Source organism: Betta splendens, chromosome 10 (genome assembly GCF_900634795.4).
Source record: "Betta splendens chromosome 10, fBetSpl5.4, whole genome shotgun sequence".
Lineage (NCBI taxonomy): Eukaryota > Metazoa > Chordata > Actinopteri > Anabantiformes > Osphronemidae > Betta > Betta splendens.
The window spans coordinates 7687049-7712496 of record NC_040890.2 but is presented as its reverse complement, the minus strand read 5'-3'; positions in this window follow the sequence as shown (position 1 = coordinate 7712496).

The following is a 25448-nucleotide window of genomic DNA, read 5'->3' as shown; positions in this document are numbered from 1 at the left end:
CGCTATGCCTTTCTACTGCCTGCTCTTTAAAACACCGGCCTATTATATGATTTAAAGGCAAGGAATACATCAACAATGCAGCAGGATGCGCAGCTAGTGTTTCTCTGAGCCTTCGTTGTTCTGTTCCTACAGTGTTATTTGTCTGGGAGCCCTAAAAGGCTTCCCCTGGCCTTAACACCGCTGCTAATATAATTAAAAGCTTTAAACTGCACCAAAGGATACAGTGTGTTCACATTTCCAAAGTTTATCTGAAGCTAATATGAGGCTTCAGCTGTATGAGGTAATGGAATCCAGTTATTTTCCCTTTGGGAGAGTCTCTATTAATGGTCACTGTGAACCGACAAGACATAATTAGAGCATTTAATTTATAAGTGTTGTTAAACAGTCTTTTAGAGTCCAGGCACACATGAGTTTATGGTTTGCTCTTGTCTTGCCAAACAGAAATGACCTGTTTAACACATGAATTTCTCTCCTCGAGAACGTGCTGAGGTAACGCTTGTGGTTGGTAGCGACAGCAAGCTTCCAGCCACTTCATCAGTGGCAGCGCCCTGACAGAAATGCCATTAGTTCCCACATTAATGATGATCTTACTGACGCCCAGATGGTTCAGCATCATTTTCTGGGCCCAGTCGCAAACTATGATGCTTGGCACATCCATAAGTTTGCTCTTAACATCTCTAATTAATGAGTGTCTATAAACAAGCCTCAGCCGTGGCGTCGGTGCTGCCAGTATCGGGCCTGTGCGTGGCAGAGATGTCAGCCGGCCCCACTAAACATTCTGTGGCCGTGCGTTAAGGTTCAGCTAAAGCAGGGGCATGCGTGGGATGTCCTTGATGTCGGCCTTGAGCAGAGGCGTTATCCAAACCTTCAGCATGACGAGTGAAGCTGATACGCTATAAGACACCATCTGCAAAGAGGAACCAGGTGAGAACATGATCCTATGATCAACGCACTGATCAGCATCATTTAATACTTTTATATGTAGGTGAAATTGTCCCACAACCTTTGTAAACTAAGGGTTGTTTTTATAATACGTTTTCTCAGATTCACAAGTGTCATTTTGTTCAATAGTTGTAGTAGTTGTTATCAGAGAGTTGCCTAATTACACAAGCACAAAATCTGTGAACAGAACAAGTAATAATAGAGCTTAAAGAACTTTAGTTGCTGCAATTAAAATCTCAGAAAAATGTCATCTATAGAAAAATGTTGCAATTGTTTTCTAGTTACATTATTACCTCAGTGGTTAAACACCTTAGTGGGGCTGTTTGCATGTCACATTGTTATTGGGGGCTGAGCTCCCCTCAAGGTCCAATCCCAGGAACACCCCTGGGCTCAGCCACATCTTCTGTGGGGGCAAATCCACACTAGTCCATTACTGTATTGCACTATATCGTTATTTATTACAATATAAGAATATTACAATACCTAGAACCCATGATCTGATCTTTTGTATGACGGTGGCAGCTTTGTACATACACACCAGCTGCCTTTACTATACAGTAAGTATGGCAGCAGAGTTTGTTCACGTGTTGTCGGGGAGCATAGCAATGTCAGAGGCTTTACTAATAGCAGCATATTAAAATATTGCACACAGCCAAAAACCTTGTAATAAAATACTGAATATTGAAATTACCGTCCCATGATTTCTATTTTAGTTTGTGAAAATGTGGGCTTGGACTCCCCATGACTTTTTTGATAGTTTGCCCAATGGCCACAGCACAATTACTACAAAAAGCAATGCAACAACAGATGGCGAAGTTTACTCACAAATGAAGCTAAACGCAACGCTTTGGGTGGACTATAAACTTGACGCAGCCCGATAAACAGGTCGTCTGCAGTCTCACTCCCGTGTTCTCTCAGTACTGCTATACGCAGGGGTTTGATAAAGACACAGAAAGACTGCTCGGGAGCTCGGCTCGCTGACGCGCTGCCAGGCCAAAACCTACAGCTCCCTCAGTCCAGAGTGGGTAAAAACATTACTGGGTGTATTTAGGGAAGCTGTCAAAGCTGTCCCTGCCAGGCTATGTTCAATTCCACCTCTAGCCCCCAAGGGGTGGTGTCTGGGAATTAGAGCCATGTCATTCTCTCTCACCCGCCCACCTGCACAGAAATTCGCACACACACAAACAACCCTGTTGGCCACGACCCATCTGGCGACTTTCGACTCTTATGGTTCCCCGTGCTTGATAGAAGAGCCCGGCTCCGGTTAGGAGAGAGGTACGCGTTTAATTACCCCGCAGCGGCCCACCTACCCATTTATTCAGACAGCCAGACACACTCCGACTCGCTGTCTTTCACCGTGCATTCTGACCTTTCCATCTCGTCGCCTGTCTCGCTCTGACATTCTTACGTAAGTGTCCTACGGCGCAGGGAACCTCACAGTGTTTGCAAAATCCGGTCCGCGCGCAGGCATGAACACGCACAGACACATGCGCTTTACCGAGGGCTTGTGCAGCACTAGTGGCTTTTTGGTGGAGCGGTGGAGGGGGTCAGCCTGTGAAATGGCCTGTCCATCCACTGTAGCTTGTTAAAGTCTCGGGGGAATAGATTGACTGTGACATGTCTGCTCTACCTGTCCGTGTGGAGATGCGCTTACATAATGAGTCAGTCTGAAGGTCTGGACATCGGCTGATGGGTCAGCGCAGAGGGTGTGGAGGATGCATGGGAAGACAGGCCCGGGTTTTAAAAATGTAACGTGACAGCGGAGCATGGATGGAACAGAAGCTTCGTTTGAAGGGCAGGATGCATTCTCCACAGCTGAGGGAGTACTGCACATATGACATATGGGGCTGATACGTGCAGTGTTCCGACCTACTTCTGTGTTCTGTCGGATGATATTTATGCTAAATATTGCGTGACTTTGTGTTTTGGCTCTTGCTAAACCTGCCAGACGCACATCAAAGACAGCTTCTGAGGAAACATAGCCGTAGTTAGGACAACCTCAGGCCAGAACATCCTTTGCCTTCCGATTTAATGGCTGTACCCAGGCTCATAAGCGCAACGTGCTTGGTCTTATAGAACTCCATGTCCGCGCTGTTGTACAGACCTGGAGAGATTTCAACAGTTGGAAAGCATATTTTTTTGCATATATTAAAACATAAGCACACACAGAGTTTGCCAGCATCGCGCGGCGATCTGTTCTGTGACAGCGCTGTGATTGTTTGCGGCAGTAAATCAAAGGTGTCACTCCAGCGCTCGAGGCTCAGTGGTGCTAATAGCCCGGCGACGCCCCTGCCTGCGGCCACATGTTTCATTTGGAGCCTGATGACCTGGATAAATCAGTTCAGTCCAGCTTGAGGCAGCTGCGAAAATGTGTAAGTGTTTTTTCTCCAAAGGTGTCGGAATGATGCGGCTGCTGCCTTGGTTGCGTTCGGCGCTAATGCGAACACCCCTGCTCAGACACTTAAATAGCATCGTTTTCAGGCAGCTAAATGACTGTGCAGAGTTTTTGTCATTGGCCACCTGCTGTATTATAAATAACTTGTGAAATTATGCCCGCCACCAGATAACTGCTACCATTTGCAAACACAAGCCTCCAAATACACCTTGCTGCATTTTTTAAACAACGAAACAGATTCGCTGCTCAATATGTTTCGATGACGCACAAAACATCAAGTTTGAGAAGAACTAGCCCTTATTTCCTCTCAAACAAGTACAATACTTATATTATTAAATTATATACAATACAATATTTTTTCCCAGACAAAACCATTGACTTTCAAATCTAATTATTCCAAATAACACTGAAAAAATAAATATTAAAATAAAAAAAGGAAAGAAGTTGCTTTTGGTTGGAAGAGACCTTTCTATTTTTCATCAATTTGTCTAACGAGAATCCATCTTTGTCAAATATCCGTTGACAGCTTCAAGACAGACATGATGACACGCACCTAAAACATTTCAACTCTATTTTGACTCTGAAGCGCATTTGAAAGGAGGGGAGTGGCGAAGCAGCGTACGAAAGTGATTGAAGGACAAAGACGAACAGATTGACGGCTGGACATTAACGAAGAATGAAAAAAAGCTGTAAAATGACTGGCGAGTTGAGTACTAATACGGGAACGTGTGTGAAGGCAGCAGACTGTGGAGGATCTGCATGTCGAGTATCTTAAGCAGAAGGGAAGGCGCATCAGCCTCTGCTCATCAGTCTCTGTCCCGGGGCGTGGCGGCGCCGACACCTCGTCTTTCAGTCAGCGTTAGGGCGGAGCTCGGGTCAACGGCTGTCTGCCACGAGATGGAAACATCTGTCACGTATGAAAGCAGAAACGACCGAATGGCCGTGCAGTATAAACACACGTCAGGTGACAGTGATTGGTTTCCGATGGAATAATACGTGTTTGGTTTCATTTCAGCATTAAGGGTTCCATTCCTGCTAAAACCGGTGTCCAGGCTCACACAAACCCGGCGATGGGTCATTAAACATATCAGTGCTTATAGTAACCAGCCGCAGCTGTGATTTTTCATATAATCAGTGGTGCATGATAATGCTTCCAGCCTCGAGGACAGACGAGCCATACGCTCGCACGCACACACAAGCCGTAAAGGACAACTTAGCCCAGGTAGTGCGAAGCAATCCTGGCAGCCGGCCTCGGCACATTCGCAGCCTTTTTACTATCAGCGCGGTGGAAGGGGGGGGGGGCTGCCTCCTCCCGGCACGCTGGCAAGGCATGGTGTCCTTGGGTAAACCTGGGTACAAAGCGTGTACAGGAAGAGATGATATTTCCCTTTCTAGATTATGAGGCCCCACCAGCTGGTTTATGACTCGGTTAATTTGGAGTTGGCAAAATTACAGCTCCGAGTCCCACTCAGGAGAAAGAACGATGGAGAAAGTAAAAAAAAAAAAAGGGGGGGGGGCGTCAACATACGCTAGATAGGGAACTTCTATTGACCTGAAGCAAAAGATGCTCATTTATTCAGGGCCTGCTGCGTTAATGGCTATGTAAATCTGCTGGTCTCACAGAGTGGTAGAAACCAGCACTCGCAGGCCTCAACAATGCCGCCTAATTGGAGATAAGCCTGAACAACAAGCCTATAGCACAGGCTCATAAATTACATCTCCTACACCGCCCAATCCAATCCTGTTTTCTATTTATTTGCGGGTACTCATTTTTTTGCCACTTTCCCCAAATTTCCAGGCCGATTCCCTTTTTTCTCGCCCACTCCCGCTCCAACAGGACCATCCACTCTCCAGGAGAGTGGATGGTCCTGGCCTTACCGGGGTTGTAAAGAGGCCTGTGCAGATTGAACAGTAAATTAAATTAATGTAGGCCATTTCTCAATCATTTTTCATCCCCTAAAATGATTAAGGCTGACGTAAGAAGTTCATTAAAACAGAAAACATTAGGCTCATTAAAAAGCCATTAAAACTATCGCGGAGAGCTGATTTATGCTCGAGTATGACTGGGGGAGGAAATGATTGGACGAGGCGAGGTGAGTCCGAACAGAAGGAAGTGGGGGGAAACTCGGGAGGGTTGATGGTGGAGAGTCAGCTTTTTATAAAGACGGCCACAAATAGTAAACTCTGAGGGATTGGAGACGAATGGAGGGAAGCGGAAGCAGCGGTAGCCGGTTTTTCAGTGCCCGGACCCTTCATCTGCGATGCACCCTGACCAGATCTGGCTGGCCCCGGTTTCTCTAAGCTTTACAGCAGCCATCATTAACTGTCCCTAACTCTGCCCATTAGGCCCTGGCATTTACCAAACTAAATGTCATCGTCCCTGCTCATCATCTGTAAAGAAAGCCACAGCATGTATGCACACGATACTCGTGCATAACAATGTCTCAAATTTCACCCTTGCCTAAGCAACAAAACCCTTTCGCTCGTCTTGTTCTATAAATTCCCCCTCTTTGTGCGTTACATCTGCGCCGCGCGTTCGGCTAGATATCATCTCGGAGCCCATTCTCTTGGTTTGACAAGGCGGAGGGAGAGCTTTCAGCCCCGTGTTGCCGCTACAAAGCGGGAGATCAGTGGAGATGGACTGGGGGTTGGGGGGCGGTGGGGCTTGTATTTTGAAGCAGGCCTTTGAAGCGGCAGGCAGCGGTTCTGCGTCGAATGGATTGAAACCCGGCAGCCGGTGACTCAGACGGCAGCGAGCCAGGTTTCCGGGAGCTCAGCTCACCTGGAGAGGCTCAGCAGATCGGACGGCTAGATTCTGCTCGCTCGCCGTCTCGCTGGAGGCAACGTTTCACTGATAAGTCTGCTGCTGGAGTATCATGCAGACAAGTTGTCTGTGATACTAACACATCACTATATAGAACATGGCAAACCGGCTGGAAACCAATATGTCTTCTTATATTTATACAGTACTAATGTAGAAATATGGTAAAAATACCATCTGCATGGTTGTTAGGCTGGTTTCGTGATTTTCTTACAGTATATCAAGAAAAAACAATCCTTCACACCATTCTTCACTGAGATTGTTTAAAGCGTGCTCTGTCAGTGAGCAATTTATTCAAATATGCTGGTCTCTTTGAATGTGGAAGTGCATCCATAACGTTACCGCGGGACTCATCGGGCCCGCAGAGCCGGGCCGAGGCGCCACCGCGGCTCTTTTGCTCCCTCTAGGTACGCACAGCTCTGCTGCATTTCCTCCTTTGAAGACACGAGGAACATTTCCATGCGCACGTGCACGCGCGCCAATAGCCAAACACGCTCCCCCGAATTCCTAATCGTGCTACACGTGGGCTGGCTGACGCTTTTTAACCCGGAGGGATCCTGTGGCAGGCTCCCTAATTGTGTGTAAAGCCGCCAACTGTTTTGTCACGGGTGTGTGTTTAGTGTCTAACCATCCAGCTGACACACTTTGATTTATTGGCAAACAGTTGAGCTAGTTAGCGGTCTGCAGAAACGGGCAAAGTTTGCATACGTGCGTGCGTGCGTGCGTGCACGCGGGCCGAGGACGGCGCTGCTACTGGTGCTGCTCTGCCTGGTCACAAATCTAATTTGCAAGCTGCTTCAAAGTCTCCTCACTGTGTGGCCATAGATCAGCCGCGTCTTCTGGAAACAAATACGTCCTGACGGAAAAACGTATCGGTCATGTGCATCAATGTGCCTTTATTTCGATCTGAGAGGTTGATGCGGTGTGTTTACTGAGCATGTTCCATTTGTGTTTTCTCTATAGCAACTAAAGTTTAATCAAACACTTCTTATAGTTTTAAGACCCCTGGAGCACTTGAAGGTTCTTGGAATGATTGGCACCTGTATTAAATATGGCAACATTTGACAAGTGACTTGAAGCGCAAGAAGTGGTATTGGCTCAATTTTGTCACAGCCTCAAAGCAAACGTTTGGCATTTTCCAAAATAATCTTTCGTGCTTTATTGCTAAGGGTTGAAACAGCAGATTGATAGTGCATACTCATTACAAGACCGCCACTAGCAGCTACTGTAGCCACATTACTGTTAGCTTAGCATTCAGCCTAGCGCCAAGAAAGAGACCAGGAAGTGGCTGCTACTGGGAGAAGATGAAAACATGTTTTAGCATGAATATACAGCATCCAACGTGTCAGTGTTACCAGTGTCGCCTTTGGAGGAGCTACTGTTTTACATGTTGGAGTCAGACTCCAGCTGTTTACAGATCCTAAACTGTGAAATATTTCCTAGCCTTTCTTGTTATGTCATCCTTCTGGCCTTCAGGAAACTGTGGTCAGATACATAATTCATCTCTTTTAAATAATTGTTTGACTTGCTCCACAAACTGTGGTGTCACATGCTGTACATCAGAACCAGAAGGACCCAGATGCAACGCTGCATCTTTTGTTACCGTAGGTGTGTAGTTAATGTACTGTATGTAAACACAGTTACTAAGTCACAGGAGTGATGAGAAATTAGGGGTTTGATCTCTACTCACACATTCACTTGGACACTTTCTACATACTCTTACTTCTCCCTTCGCCTTCTTCACACAATCCTCTGATCTGTTCGGCTTCAAAGGACGCCGCTGACACATGAATTATGGAACTGGACGCTATTCAGTATTATTTCACGCTTCTCTTTACATTGTGTCGCTGTGCATTTATTGGCGGAGATCACACTGAAACACAGTAGTGACCCTGATATGCAGTTGCCGAGCCTGATGTAATATTTACCCACAACTAAACTGTGCGGCTCCACTTTATTCAGCATATGTATATTAATGCATATGCAGACGTACGCACTGTCACGCTCAAATGTGTCTCAGCTACAGTACTCTACTGGGCCGCGATACACTGCTGAGATGCACATTAGCGCTGCGTTCAGGCTGCCTTGTGGTTTTCTGTTTTCTTTTTCCCTCGCTATACAAATATATTTAAGGGCTTTGCTGAGCAGAAGCACACATGGCTGAATATTCATTTTTCGGTATAATTACCACAGACTCTGAGAGCAGCCTGTGTTGTGTGTAAGTGGGTAGAGCAGCACATTCTGTCAGCAGCGGTGCTGTGGTGGTCAGTGCACAACAGAAGTTTGCCCAGCCGGACTCTGAGGCATGTACACACACACACACACACACACACACACACACACACACACACACACACACACGCACACACACACACACACACTGTGAGTTTGGTCAGTGGACTCCCTCAACCCCACTGAGTGACATGCGCGGCCAGCTTTAGTTTTTAATGAATTAGTCATAACTGTCATCATCAATCAATCAATCTATCAATCTCTCAGTCACTCCAGCAGCGCCGCTGTGGCGTCATGCATTATGCATAGTCTGTTAGCTTGGAAGGGGGGAGACAAACTGCTCATTTCACATGCATGTGTTTGTGTAGCGCTCTGAAGCACCTTTTGTGCGTGTATCAAGCGTTGGAGCTTGATGATGCGAGCTGCGAGGCGGCAGCTGCGTGAGTGAGTTTGGCTCCGTGATGGAGTGACGAGCACTTATCAGGACTTCCTGACAGCAGACCATAGGTTGGCTTTCTCCCTGCTCTCCCTCTCTGTCCACACTCTTACCTGTCACCCTTGATTTACTGTAGTATCTGGGCAAGTTCTGCTGCTGCTGCTGCTGGGGGTGTGTGCTTATATTTTTTTAAGGTCGGCATCAAAAAGTAAAATAATATGAGCCCACTTCCTATAAACAACAGGACAGATGTCACTGGTAAAATCAAATATGTTGCCAACTAATCTGACCCCACTGTTTTGCTTGAGAGGCCAAAGAATAAAAGCACCACATCTTGATTCTCTGTTTGTAAAATGTATTACAAATAACACCATGTTTATTTTTAACAATCCCATCTTCTGCTTGATAAAGCTGCCAGGAACTCGTACAGGAAAGCAGGGTAGGGAAATCCAAATTTAATAAGGGCCTTACTAACGTGCTCTGTGTTTGTTGGTTTGGGATTTTATACATGAAAAGAAAAAAGAAGCATAATAATATTAAACCCAACAAGAGAGTTATAAAACACACACACACACACACACACACACACACACACACACACACACACACACACACACACTGGTGTTTTTCTCTCAGAGCTGGAGTTTTCTCCCAGTGTCAGTCACCGCTGATCTTGTACATATTTCAGAAGTCTGTGTAGCTTTGTACTTATTGTGTTGTTCTGACTGTCTCGACTCTCTCAGAATTGCGAGGAGCTTGTTACAAACTCTAAGGTCAAACTGCGAAATGAAATATGTAATGTGTATCCCCAGCAAAAGTGCTTTGACTCGCACACTTCACACCTCGGCCTCCCATCCTGCTTTTGTTGGATTCATAATTAATGATCTAAGGATGAATAATGCATTTTCATTTCACCCACTCCAGTAAAACAAGACTTTGTGGCGTGTGACCATGTCCACTGAACGTAACACAACTGTTTGCCTCCCTTCTCCTCGGCGCCGCCGTCCTTGCTCTCCGCTGCCGTAGCGGTGCCTGATCCCTGCCGCACATTTGCATATACCTGATGATCATCCACTTGCTTGTACCATCTCTTGCCCAAAAGAGAGACGATCCATTAATCAGCAAATAGTGCATTACCTTTGTAATTAACATTCAACTGAGTTTCACCCAGTAATATTTCATTAGTTTATATGCAAATAATTTTGAGCGATTGCCTCATTTGGTCTGTGAGTGCAATGATATATTGGTCTGGTGAAGAAATGCGTGCGTGAGTGTGTGTCGGTGTGTGTGTGTGTGTGCGTGCACTCGTACTGTAGGTTAACGCATTTTCATGAACTCACTCTATCTCTCTGTCTCTGGAAACACGCATACACAAGCGAAGCCTCTGTCGCAGGCGCACACACGCAAACACACACGTGATAGATGGCCGGGGCACATATCCTTGTGCTGGAGGTTTTTAAAGCATTAAGCCCTTTACTCACATCCAACTAATTTCAAATTCACTGCACTCCATCAAACCCGAGTCGACTGCTAAATCGGCGAGGTCACTTTCTCTCTCGGTTTACCTGAACACTTGAAGATCTTCGAGAGCTGGTGTTAATTCTATATGTTTGTTTAACCGCCGCACGGAAGGACTGTTAATAATCCGGGGTTATTTATACGGTAACTCAGAAGAACGTTTTAGATGATGGAAGGTTTGGTCTGGTGCTCTGAGAAATGCGCTTGTCTATTCCAGATTCCTGATTGAAGAGCGTTAATAGGCTGAGGCGGGAGGCGGCTAGCAGTCAGCCGAGCATCAGGGGTTGAGAGCAGACATGCAGCAGTGCTCCCTTTAAAGTATCTAAATTCACCCTCCAGCACCTTTTAAAGCTCTAACTTAATTAAGTTTTTGTTTGTCAAATAAAAATGTAATTTGTGTTACATGTTTTGTTGCCTTTGGCTTGAAGTTTAACTTCGTCATTTGCAAAGTTAGGTGAGTGGCAGCCAGCAATAGGTCCACACTGGTGTGACTCAGGCTTCCGTGCCACCAGGGGGCACTCTGGTTCGGTTTGTGCAGTGTCCTCTTGACTTGTCTCTGCGTTGTTGCATTTGGGTCCTGCCTCTACAGTAGTTGTGTTGTGGCCTTAGCAGGCCTTCCTCCCGCTCGTAGTGATTGCAGCCTAGCTCCAGTTTGCCAGCATGTAACGCACACTGAGGTTCGTTCACAACAAAAACACAGTTTGATGTGGAATCGGTTCTTTTTAACTCGACTCGAACATAGTTTTGCCAGAATGCTTTCCTGTACATCAGTTACAGGGACTGTGATTCAGGTTTGGCTTTGACCGCTCCACTGCTGCTGCGCTCACACTGTCAGCGATGGCATGGTGTGATGGTGACTTTGTGAGTATACTGCTGGTGAGAGATATGACAAGAAGGACTGCGATAAAACAGAATGGCCAGAATTGGGTGTCGCTTCCACCACTACTTTGGACATAGACAGAGACCGATGTGACCATGTCTACTATTACAGATGATTTGAATAAAATATATATCCTTGGTTCCCTGAAACTGCTCATTTGGAGCCCTGACACAGTAAATATATAGAATTATTGAGAGGTTGCAGGTTTCCTGTCCATCTCTGGGTCGCCTGAATCAGTAAGAGCTCTTTAACATCTACAACTCTGCCAATGCAGCATGTGGTTTAGTTTGACTTGTTACTGTTCTTTTTAAATCATCTGCGTTTTCTTGGAGGATAAAGAGTGGGCGCAGGCGTGTGTGTCTGTGTACTCATTTATAATGCATCCTGTCAAAGATGACGAATGATATTAGATGTGATGCATGTCAAAAAACGGTCGTCACAGCAACTCGAGACTGGACTTAACAGGAGGGGACAGATCGGTCCCATGTACTATACAGTATGTGTGTATACATCCAGCTGTGTCATTTCCCTATAAGAGAGTACCGAGTGTGGGTTTGCTTTGTCAGGCCCAACCTCTTTGCACAGGTTGCTCACTGATGGTTCGTAATTATGTGGAATCAGGCTCTGAGAGTGAGGGCAGGAAACAGATGGAATGGCAATCGCCTTCCTCTGTCAAAACGTGACACAATTCGGCAAAATTGCACGTTGAGAAAGAAAATGAATAAATCTGAAGCACTGATAGGTGTGTTAAAGCAGGAACGCGGCACATCCTCCATTTTAAACATCACCTTTGCTCTTAAGTGCGTTGATTTGCATGGCGGGATATACGGCACAGCTGTGGTGTGTTTACTGTTATAATAATGTACATTTACACACAGACGAACAGCAGCGTCATGAGCTCTAGTCAAGTGGAGTCAATGAAGCTTAATGTTTTGTTTAGTGTGGCCCTTTTACAGTACAGTAGGTTATTTAGAGGTGGGTCACAAGAAGATTGGGAAGTACATGGAGGTACTGCACAACTGGGATACCAGTAATAGTCAGCATATAGTTAGATAGCAGCCTGTTAATGCAGTTAGCCTTACACACAACAACACAGAGTGAAACCTATGGAATAGTGTTTGATGAAATTAACATATATATTTGTATATGTTATGTCCAAATTGGTTTAGGTGCAACCAACCTAACAAGCCTCCTGAACCTCTCCCAGAGAATCAATATGTGTCTCTAGGGTAGGTCTGTGTGTGCGTGCGTCCGTGCGTGTGTGCGTCTGTGCGTGTGTGTGTGTGCGCGCGCATGCGTGCGTGTGTGTGTGTGTGTGTGCGTGTGCACGTACCACTTTTTGTACTGTCAGTGATACTGAGGCAATATCATTACATGACACCTGCCAATGTGTCCATGCGGCCTGATGGATCGGCCCAGAGTCCTGGGGCTTGCCCAGGAAAGAAGGCCCTCCATCAAGCAGCTAGTGAGCAGACGCAGCCGTAAAGCTGACAGCTTTCCTATATGTAAACTTTCTCTGTTTATTTATTTGATTTTTAACGGCCTGAAGTTAAAGCCGGGGGCATTTTATTTATTTTTTCCCCCTGAGGTGAAAGAAAAGAAAAAAAAATGTAAACGCTGTTATTTCTCCATGTTGATCATTTGTCACTGGCACGTCAACGTCAAGGACTCGAGTGACTTTATATGGGAAGTTTGTTCTCCACTTGAGATGGATGCCTTTGAAAACGTGCCCCTTAATACCAATAAGTGCTTATGTCAGTTCCTGTCCCCCTCCGACACGTGCACGCACACATTTCGGTCACATCTGCCGACACCCCTTCTTCCCTGCGTCCGTCTCCATTGAGATCTCCCTGCTTTAATCAGAGTAATGCCAACCCCTCGCTGCACCGTGGGCTGGGTTAGGCCAGAGATGGGTAATGAGATTACACGGAAGCTGCAGCACCGCATGCACTTTAGTTAGCCGAGGTGGAATGGGGCAGCCTCCCCTGCTCTGTCTTTGTCGGCTTTTGGAAGGGCATTCAAATGAGTTGGCAGAGCCCAAAAACATAGCTTGAGCTCTGTCACACCACGCCTGCCTCTGAAAGTGGCTGCTAGTTACCTGTGGCACTTTCTTGACACGTCTCAGCTGAAGCGAGAAAAAGGGCCAGCTGTTACTTTGATGTGTTGTTACAATTTCCCCCGGTCCCGTCTCGGAGTGACTCTTGCACTGTCTCGGTCTCTCTATGCATCAGACGCTCTGGCTCCTTCCTGCATGTTAATGAACTCGGCAATAATCTGTGGTGGATTTTATTTTTTTGCCAGTGCTTGGAGTGCGTGCGTGTCTGTGCAGCACGGAGTGGGAACGGGCAGAGCCCGAGTAGCTCATTTAGAAGAGAGGCATCCTGGTTTTATTCCTGAACAATGAGACTCATTAAAGCGATCTGTTCGCTCTGCCAAAGATCACTGTCTGCATGTCTTATTGGAGGAGAAGGTTGCTGCCTTCAGACCAGTAGAATAATTACAGCACAGCTGTTAGCCAGGATCTGCCTTTTCATCATTAATCTGCACATGAAGTGGGTTTTATCTGCCTGCGAGCACCCGCTGTTGTGTGTTGACATATGTGTGTTTATGGACTGCATGCAGGGAGCCTCAGGGGGAACTATTTCACATGGCGGAGGGAGGGAGAATGCAGATATGTTTGAATGCAGGGGATCCTAATGTCATGGGGGCTCAGGCTACAGCCAGATTAAGATGAGGAGGACGTTATGGGGTGGATGGATCAATGATATACTAGTAGAGAGGCTCTTATCCTGCATGCTGTGCAGAAACATCCAGTCTGCGAGTGTGTGATGAAGCTCCTCCACCGCTCCCAGAGGACAGAGTGCACCGTCAAAGGCATCTAGATTATATTTCATTAATGCATCGGGGTGTTTGAGAAGAAGCGAAATATACAAATGCAGAGATGAGCAGTTTGCTCGCTGACGCGTCACCCGGAACATTTCAATGCACCTTTTCTGCTCTTCATTATGCTCTAATGCCCGCACTGTCAACATCATGGATGAGCTCGGCCTGCCCCAGGGGTTGGGCAATCTGCATCCAAGTGTCACAGATGACCACCGGGTATCCTCTCAGGTGATCCATCACCATGGTAACCGGTCAACAGGGACCAACTAGTAATGCGACGACTGATCGATGTGCAAACTGTAATTAAAAGTGCAGCGGTAATAAGCACCTTGGGAGCAATAGCCAGTCCACACGTGTGGTCGAGGAGGACGAGGGGAAGATGGAGAAGGAGAAGAATGGAGCAAGGGGTAAGAGAAGATGGAGATGGATATAGGTGGTATTAAAGATGAGAGGAGGCAGAATGGGGGGAGCAAGGGATGCTGGAGGGCTGGAATGAGAAGGGCCGGGTGAGAAGATTAAAGCTCAAGTGTTACGATGGACAGATTGAAAAAGCGTTGGGGTCAGGGAAGGCAGGAGAGAGCTGCTGGCAGCATATCTAACAAGGAGGAAGAGAGGCCGGGAAGGAGGTTGACACGAATTGGCTGCAGAGGGAAAAGCATCACGTTTGAATTATGAAGCTGCTTCTGTTTGTCAGCCAGGTGTGTGTGTGTGTGTGTGTGTGTGTGTGTGTGTGTGTGTGTGTGTGTGTGTGTGTGTTGTGCCAACTTCCACCTTTGCTAATTTAACTCTGTTTCCAGGCCTGTGACAACTCCAAAGATGATGAGCAATGGATGAAGATGAAGAATTAAAATGCGTCCCTTTGTCTCCTAATCTCTTCCTCTATCTTATTAGGCTTCGCCCTCATACACAACCTAATTAAAATCCATCTTAAGTCTCAACAATAATGAATCACAAATGCATCCTCGTGAACACCAGTGGGCTGGAGTGAATGCAAACACATGCTGGCACACACGCCAAAGTCATAAACCTTAGTTGGGATATTCTCCTAAATCCCTTCGTAAACAATTAGGCAAGTTACAGAGTGTTTAATGAGATAAAAGAAGATAAAACCTTGCCTTTTGTTTTTCTGCCCGTTGGGACCACGAGCTAGAAGTTAGTTCGTGTTATCGGGATGTGTCCCCCGAGGCGGCTGCATGGGTGGAGAGCTCCAGGCATTAGCCCGCTCCGCTCCAACGTCTCCGGCTCCACACTCGCTAGGCTCCGTTTCAGCGCCAGGTATGAAAGTATCAACTGTATGCAATTTGTCTTATATTTGGTTCTGCGTCATTTTACCTCCCGCCCCCGATGCTGAACGTGTGCGGCGTCCTCTCTGGGCCCCCCGCGCACCTTGAGACGGCGACGCAGCGGAGGCACGTTTCAGTCGCCCGGGAGGCGGCAAATTAAACACGGCCGTCAAAGAGGGATCCCTCCCTCTTCCTTTTCATTTGAATTTGTGATTGCTTGCCGCGGCGTTGCTGCCGCCACACGTTGGGAAGCATGAAATGAGAGGAGCTTTAGTGTTTATGGAGACTCACGCGGTGATGAGCAGACAGGACACAGTGAAATCTCATTCTCATTCATTTATACTAGACGGAGCTCATTCGACAGGAATGCGCCAGGAGCTCCGAGACTCGCCCCAAAAGAGATTTAGAGAAGGACTTTGTGTTACTGACGCCACTGCCCGTCCTCGTTGACTCCATCCTTTATACTTCGTCTGTGTTTGCCAGTTATCGCACATCAAATGCTAATTGAGAGAAAGGAGCCGGTTCAGTCAACAGCCCCACGGATCTAAAAGATCCCACTAGCTCTCGACATATGTCTTCGAACGTAGTCCCCACAAATGAGTTTTTGCATCTGATGCATAATTTTGTTTACTTGTTCTTCTCACTTCGACCGCGATGCGTCTTTCTGTCGTATATTTGTATAGCTATCTGTATATGTGTGTATACGATTGCAATTACCAGTGTGCAGAAGAACCGGGGAGGCGACGGCAGAAATGTCACCACACTCGACTGCGCTAAACTGGCTAAGCGATGACAAGCAACTCTCGCTGTCAGAGAAACAGGCTAACAGGCGTCGGGCTTTAACGTACACTTCACGATCCTCATTAGACGAGGGCGATGCCAGCGTTTGGCTCTGCAAATTGGCGGGACATCAAAGCACCTTGAGATATGAGACGCAGATAGAAGGGCAGCAGATCATGATTTCTCAGGATCATATAATGTGGCAGATGGGTTTTTTTCCCCCCTTCCTAACAAGCATTACATGCAAGGAGCATGTATTATTCACCACACCAGATGAGAGATCATACGTCCCCATTGTTTTTTCGAGAGTTGCGTTCACCGGCACCTTTTAAAGTAAGCATGCTGGTGCGTTCTCCACCAGCGTACCCCCCTCCACCCCCTCAGAGCCTCACCCTCTCCACTCCCCTCCGCACTAATTTGCGTCGCGGCTAATGACACATTCATCCCCGGTCACCTTCAACGCGACGCCCCTCAAAGCACTTCTTGACAAATGCGCTCGCTTTTCCGGAGGCCACCGGTGTCAAAACATCAGAGGCTAGAGTGGCAGCGTAAATACCAGCAACGGATGCCTCCTGCCGGATAATCGCCGCCGCTGCTGGCCCGCTCCTGGCACTCAGCGCCCCGCTCAACTCCTCGCTTTGATTTGCAGCAGAGGGGATGTATTATCTTTGTGCAGGCAAGCTTTCATCTGGGTGTGATTAAGAACACTGAGAAAGAGGTAGGGTGCAATCAGAGCTACATTTGTGAATAGTAAGGGGGCCTGTGACCATGAAGGGGAAATAGGAAATAGGAGCCGGCGCGTCTGGTTGTTTTGGCAGCGTAATGGAGCCTGAGAAGTCATTTAGGACCAGCGCTGCCCTGTCACATGCCTGTCACACAGCTGGCTCGGCGGTGTCACATCCGATGTGCGTCTGGTTGAGCGCGGCACGCTACGCCGGCCTCACCCGCAGTCCCGCTCCGGTCAGAGACAACACACATCTCAATCAAACCGCACACGCACCTACGCTGGTTGCATCATGGCAAAGGAGGCCGAGCCGCAGTCAGCTACGTCAAACCGTCGAATCTGTCCCCCGTCAGATAAACGTCCTCTCGGCGCCGTGGCATTTCACCGACGGAGGGTGAGGAACGCGCACACGTGCACACCTGCGTGTGTGTTTACGTGTTGCTGTCCGTCTGGGTGTTTTATTTATGCATGCGTGATTTACAGGCCTTTTCTGTAAAGAGCAAAATTAATGTATGACCCCGCTGTACTGGGTAATAAATCACTCTTCATGAAGGATGAGTGCTTTATTTTTTTTTTCTCAGCCTCCCCTCCCTCAAATGTTACCATTAGCATTTTGTTGTGTTGTGTCTACGCAAATGATCGTAAGATTTATGCAAAGAGGATTAGATGATGCCAAGTGTTTCTGGCACGGTCATGAGAGTCGTGTCAGGCTCGCCTGTTTTTGATCAATGAGAAAAGAGCAGCGAGTTGACTTCATTTGACTCGACGTGGACTTTTAACTCCCTGTCAGGTTAAATTTAATTACTTGAAATTTGTCTTTTTCATGCTATATGGACTGCAATATTTGTCCTGCTGACACCCTTTGTACCAAGCTCTTCACATTCAAGTGGCTTTGACAGCAAACTGTCTCACGAAGAAATCCTCCCCGTCAGGGTCCACGATATAACTTTTACGGACCAGTGTAGTTTGCTATTTTGCAATTTGGTAAACATACTCAGAATAAAAACGGTTTTGATGCCGCTAGATTGTCAGATAATTACCCCTGCATATCTTTTCACATTTTACCCAGACTCCAGTGAGGCCTTGGCAGCCTCGGAGCTCTTTAGCCCAGTGGTGGTGCATCGCTTCTACCGACCACCTCCAAAGGTTCCAAGTCCTCCACTCCCCCCGTGCTCCATTTGTCCTCCTCCTCCCCCTCCCCTCTTTCCACACCCTGTGCAGGGTTGAATTAATGTTTGACTGTGGGAGACTTGTAGATGGCAAATGTTCACATTCATTATGCATGACTTCCATGTTGCTGTTAATTTCTCGGAGCCAGCCAAGTCGAGGAAATGATTTTGTACATTATGTTTGTTTAATGAAATTGTCACACTAATGGAAGTGAGGCTGAATAAGATGGAGATGACTGTTTCTGTTTGTCGTTTTTATGACCTCTTTTTTTATTACGACTAGTTTTCACATCATCAGCCCCACACAGTATTTATAGACCACTGCAAAACTCCAGGAGCCAGCGAGACAGTGGAACAAGATAGCATCCTGTTTTCAGGCATACTGTACCTGAAAATTATTCATTTGCTCACAGATGGTTGTGTCCTCAGCATGTCGGCGTTCATTTTTTACCGATGTAGTCTTTATATATGTAGGTTCAGGCGTACCTCTGCGTAAGTGTTCACCAACGTTAAGCCGGTTTATTTATTTTGGTGAATAATTTAGCTGTCTGTAAGACTCCTCTGGCCATAGATCTCCCTGAGCAAACATGCTTTCTCTCACTGCACGGTCTAACTCTGCGATGCTAATCATGGCGTCGTGTTCCTTCTTCATCTTTACACACTGTTGCATCAGCGGATAAACACTAACTTGTTGATTAGTCCCATTGTGTGGCTCTGGTGTATGAGGCACAGAGAGCGCCCAGGCCTTCTTCAGACTAGTCTTTCTTTTCCATGTAGCCCTGTAACACAATATGAACAATCTATGCTGCCTCAGCACTTTACCCCCTTATAAACCTATAACATAAGAGTTTACTGCCAAAGGCTTTATTGGGGGCGATGCTGTCAGGAGCCAGGGCTATAGACGTGTGGTCTCAGCACAGACGACATGGGACCCAGGGTAGATGGGTTGGAGACAGAAGCATCGCAGAACAATGCACAGTGCGCTGTGGCTGCAGATGTTTGGGGTCTAAGCAGGTCACAGCCTGTTTGGGTGGAAGGAAGCAAAAGCCACGGACAGGAGAAAGAGGGGAGAAGAGGCTGCTAACATATGAATGATGTAACAGACTGTGTGTGACCTGTGCAGGTGAGCTGCAGTGGTGATAGCGTTATGCTAATGAGATGGGTGTTAGGCCTGAGGCTGAGAAGAAGCGCAGATCTGTGTACAGATTGTAGAAGCATTATATTCTCAAACTATATACAAGGACAAAGTAAAATACATTGATTTGTTAAAAATTAGACACACAAATGCTAATGTATGTGAGTTTATTTTGATTATTATCTACTGTATAAGAACATGTTTTTATCAGCGGTAAAAAAAATCCCCAAACCACCATTATCCTTCATATGCCTCTTCCATTTGACTTCCACATACCAGTGCTAATCCTTTTGTACGTAGAACCTTTTGTGCAAACACTTAAGTGTATGCACATGTGAATCGTGTGCGTGTGTGTGTGTGTGTGTGTGTATTTATTGCAGTGGTGCTGATGCCGCCTCTAAACCAAAATCCATCACTGAGTCCAGCCATGCGATTACAGGCTGCCATGGGAAACGCTGACTACTGCTGCTACTCTATTAGGCAAAGTGCTTGCGTGTGTGTGTGTGTGTGTGTGTGTGTGTGTGTGTGTGTGTGTGTGTGTGTGTGTGTGTGTGTGTTTGTGTGTGTGTTTGGGGGGGCGGGTGTAGAGGAACAGAGGGAGAATGGGTATTATCCCAGCCCAGGTACTAAGTGCTCCTCACTGCCCTCTTTTTGGTCTGGGATCATTTTCCACCAGGCCGCACCTTTTCCTCACGGCTCCACAGTCCGTCCTGCAGATGGGTGAAGCTTCCAGCTCCTCCTCTATGTCCCATATTTACTGGTTGTACCCGTTTTTAAAACATTTGCTGAGATTTGGACGAACGTATGCGCATGCGTGCGTATGTGTCATAGCTCACGTCCGTCGGCCGCCAAATGAGGATTGATGTGTGCATTTGGAGACAGGTGTTTAGAGTGTGACTGAGGGCGGCAGCGTCACTCGCCGCGGTCCATCGCCGCCGCCATCGGCGCAAATTCACCGCTGGCCTTAATTACTTGTTGTTATTGGAGTGTGAAATCTGAATATGGTTTTCCATCACTCAAAGTTTGGCGCGTGTTGGCGCGCGTCGGGCGTGTCGGCGGCGGGAAAATGTTTGGTTTGATGATGCGTAGGTGGCCCGAATTTGTTTCCTTGCTAGAACTCTGGGCTTGTTTTATCACCTCTTTGTCAACAAATATACATATTACGTTAGACTGAAGGCCAGGAATCAACTACTACTATTATATAGCTATTCATGATTTATGGTCTGTCAACATCCAAGAAATATTAAAATGTGGCTAGAAAAAAGTAACTAATTACATTTACTGTGAATTGGAATAATTCATAAACAACTTTCTATTAATTATTTAACTTACTGTAAGTAAAAAAAAATGTTGAATACTAAATTCTCTATAGTTCTGTCTATCTCTATAGTTTTCATAGTTTTATGTAACAAGACCAATGATTTTACATCTGACAAAGACGTTGTGATCCTTTGCTTTGCTTTTAACATATAACCAATCTCCATATTGTAGTATAGCTGATAACATGTATTCAGGTCATACTGGTAATTAAAGCTTAATAGAGAAAGAGCAGACCCAGCATTGATTGTTAAATATGAAGATAACATCTTTTTCAATCGTACTTTCATAATGGCCCACTTGGTCGTGCCCTGGATGGTGAAAAAGCCAAGCTGCAGAAGAAGAAACCGCGGCTGCTCCTCACCTCCCTAACAACCGCCGTGAAGTGGGCGTGAATGACGTGTCGCCACAAATGTACGGGGTGAGGAGGGCTCTCGCGTCCCATCACCTCACGAGTAGTTCTGCCGGGGAACGCGGCCCCGTAGCACCACCTCGCCGAGCTGTGGGCCACGTTTGGATTCCCGCTCCCTCTGACTTTATTTTCCTGGCGGCGCTGGTGTCGGCCCGCGTTTGTCACGTCGCTCCGTGGGTCTGTCCACAGGTTAAAACTTCTCCGTAAATGACCTCACGCCATAAACTGACAGTCAGACAGCTGAGCGTTTAAATAGCTGGAGTGTGTTATAAAAAGACAGAGAGCACCTGGTAAAAGTCTATTAATCTTCAGGTGCTTGGAGGAGACATTCGCTATCAGAGCTTGGGAATTAAACATGAGCATGAATTCTTCAGAGGCACAATATAAAAGAGTTGGATAATTTTAGAAGGGATCACTCCACCTGTAATTTTAGCTCCCCTCAAAGGCCCCTCTCTCTCTCTCTCTCTCTCTCTCCTCTCCTCCTCTCTCTCTCTCTCTCTCTCTCTCTGCTGTTTAGAACTAATCCCTTTTGGAATTTGAAAGCTGTATCCTTCAATATGTATTCACAAAGTGGATTAAAGAGACTCAATAGTTCAGGTTTTGTTTTTCATGTGATTAAGTGAAACCTGTGAGAGTGATTAGATTTTCCAGCAGAGGGAGGAACGTGAAAGGCTAAAAATCCATGTAAACACTTGCTCTTATGCCAGCAGCGATCGCAGAAGGAGACTTTTTTTTTTTTCTACATAAATGACAAATACTGTATTTGGCAGCATGGACGTGGCTCTTGACACAGGTCGTGGCATAAATGTCTGTTTGCAACGTTGTATCCGGCTATCGCTCAGTTGAACCTGTTGTGTGAAGGTGCAGCAGGTGTGTGTGTGTCTGTGGGAGTGGGACGTCACAGACATATGCGCTCATGTTGTGGTGCACAGAGCGACTGATCAGTCTGACCTGCTCCACACCAGTTAACCTTTGACCTTACAGATGGGAGGTTACATCTCTTGTTTAGAGGGTGATGGGTAGGAAAATTGGAACAGCCTTTAATCGCACCCAGAAGGAGGAGGAAGGTTCGAAACCGAGACACAAACAGTGAGAAAAATGGGAAAAATCCTTGAGAGAGAACTGCTTTGCCTAATTCTGCTGTTTATTTTATCTGAGGTTTCAGGTTTGCTGGCCCCATTGTCACCTCACCTGTATAACGATGTAAACAAGCCCAATAGAAAAAACACAGCACCAAAGGAAGCCTTCAGACAGGCGGCCGGACCCGGCGGCTCCTTCCTCCCCGCGTCTCACTGCTGCCATTTGTCTCACAACATAAATTTGCTTCCTTATCCTCCTCACGCTGGCTCTGTTTGTTTAGGAACCGACAACGGAGGGAAATGAGTTGCACCGGCTCCCAGCGGGCGGCCGCGCCACCGGAAGGCCCGTATCTGTTTGTGTCATCGCGCCGACCGCTTCAAGCGGCGGAAGCTAAACGCGGCGGTTCGGCGCTAACCGGCTAGATTTGACATCAGTTAGCGTTACATCATCCCGGGCTAATGGAAGATATTCGGGATCAGTGTGTCATTCATTCCTTTGAGGAACATGAGAATTTAATCAGCAGAGGTCTAATTAGCAGCAGCCAAATGAGGAGACGTAGCCTCTGGATTTTAGTCTCCCTGCAGATAGTGTCATCACCAACACACCAATATGTGTTATTAGCTGTATCGCTGCAAATGCGTATTCCTTTAACTGTATTGATTGCAAATGGTCTGAATTCTAATGATTCACACATTTGTCATGTTAACGTCTATTTGGTTACGACGACTCCTGAAACCGGGGGAACAATGTTTTGAGGGGATCTTGCGAAATCGCACCTTCCTTTTTCAAAACCCTTGTCATCAGGTGCCTGCAGGCTGACACCTCTGACCTGTCAGATTATGAAAGGAGCAGAAAATGACAGGCTGCCTGCAAACTGCATGCTTACCGTATATGCAATTTGATGTAAGGCATAGCTGTCATTGCCACAGCTTCCAAGCTGCCACACAGGGAACCGCCATAGCGATATTTAACCCATTTAGAGTCAAACGCCTTTAAGTGTGTGTGTGTGTGTGTGCGTGCGTGTTTGTGTGTGTGTGTGTGTGAACGTGCATGCGTGTGTGTGTGTGTGCATGCATGCATGCGTGTGTGTGTGTGTGTGTGTGTGTGTGTGTATGTGTATGTATGCGTGCGTGCGTGCGTGCGTGTGTGTGTGTGTGTGCATGCATGCATGCATGCGTGTGTGTGTGTGTGTGTGTGTGTGTGTGTGTGTGTGTATGCATGCGTGTGTATGCATGCATGGGTGTGTGTGTGTGTCTGTGTCAGCCGCTCAGCGTAGCAGGTGTGAGGTGTGAGCACAGACGTCCTGACAGCGCCGTGCGTTCGTTTGAAAGCCCGTGCACGAGCAAGCGCGCCTCGTTTTTAGGGAGAATGGATTTCGCATTAGTGCCCCTGTTTCCTCTTCCTCCCTCTCTTGTTCCCCTATCCCACTTTCTCTCCCCTCCTATTATTCTCATTCTGCACTAGAGGGCCGTCAGCGAACCCTGAATGCATTATGCTGTCTGCTCCATTGTTTGTGCTGTTTCTCTGCGCCTGTGCCCCACTCTCTCTCAATATTTGTTTTCATTAATCACAATGGGTGCCTGCTGCGGGTGTCTTGATGGCTTTTTTTTTTTTTTTGTTGGTCGTCTTTTGTTCCGCAGCGCAGCTTTTGTCTTTAGGCGCTGGCTTCTCCGCGTTTTGTTTGTGTTTGTGTTGGCATGTTGTGCGAAAGCATTTGCGTCCGTGTCCATATATGCCCACATGCGATGCAGGCGCGCAGACAGAGGAGACGGGAGCGGGCGCTGCTCTTCCTCCACGCCCGTCCTCCTTTCATGCTTTTTTTTTTTTTCCTCTTTTATCTGGGATCATTACTGGCGCCGTTGAGAGAAAGGGACACTTTCTCTGTCCACAGTGCTGCATGTACATGTACAGCACACACAAACACAGCGCTCACATTCTTACATTAACACCTGGACTTCATTCTATTTGCTATGTCTTCATCCATTATACAAAAACCACGCCGGTGTGTGGAAACCGGTGTGTGAAAAGCAGTCACGGTAAATCTGCCCAGTGGTTCACAGTAAATAGAGATGATATACATATGTTATATTAAACTGAAAATCTATGATCTGCCCACATCTCCTCCTCTCCCGTGCCTCCATTATTGAGGATTGTGTTGGTTTGTTTGGCCCAGACGGGTGGTGTTGCCATGAGGTGAATGAATAAATCATTTCTGAAGAAATATTAAAACTTGTCTGTTGTTTTTTTTTTTTTTAGCCCTGCACCATCCTGCTCCCCGTTCCCACGTTGACTGCATCCCCTTTATATTTATCGCTCTTTCAGCCTATCAGTTGATCCCTCCTCATTTTCATGCCCCCCTCTGGTCTCTTCTCTCCTATCACGTGCGTTTCACAGGACTGTTTTTTTTTTTTTTCCCGCGTTGCATCTCTCCGCACGCGCGGAGAGAGAGAGGGATCGTTCCGCGCTTGAAACGTATGGATTTGCTCACTGTTAAAATTTTCAGCTGCTCCACAGGATCAATTCCAATTAAATATCAAATAGGCCTGTGTTCGCTCCTCTTCTCCGGCTGCTCTGCCGTCGCACAGCGGCATGCGGTCCAGCGTTCCTTTGCTCTCCACCCTCCGCATCAACATCGTCCGATTGTGATTCTTCTTTTATTTCATACATCTGTCGATCCGTTGCTTTGCCGTGTTGGTGCCTAATCATGACCAATCCTGCACGAGCCTGTGACCAAACGTCTAACTCGGCAAAGAAACTTTGAAAGATGAAGGGGTAAAAAAAACAAAAATGATGAAACATGATACTGTCTTATGCGCTACAGTAGCATCCTAAGATGATTTATGGAGAAAAACATTTGTATTCACAGTTGGGACTAATTCACCCCAAGCTTAACAAAACAGGAACAGCCACCTGGTGGCAGGTTCTAAACCTCGCTCACCTGCGACTTGCATCATGGCCAAGTGTGCCTGCATTCATGTTTCAGTGCTTTGTCTGTCTCTCTTTACAGTATGTATGAGTGTGTTTGTGTGTGGGTGAGAGACTGTGCACTTCAGTTCGCAGCACAAAGGCCTTTTCTTTCCTACGTGAGACGTTTGTTCTGGTTAAAGGCGAGTCTGTCTGCAGGAGTGTCTTTATCTCACTCACAGTGAAGGGATTTCTCCTTTTAATTCTGATTAGGAATAAACAGTTGTGCACTGACAGTGGGGTTTGACCAGGAAAGCAGAGTGTGTGAGTGTGTTAACAGAGGATCTTTGAGATTATTGAGGAATAGACATATACCGCCAAGATGGAAGATGCTCTTATTGACAGTATTTCAAATATTTTACTGTCTAACTTTATTGTATGGAGTATCAATACAATAGGTATATCGTGATCATCTACCGCCCACTTTAACCCACATACTACTGAACAAATGGGACACTTTGCCTTTTGGATGCACAG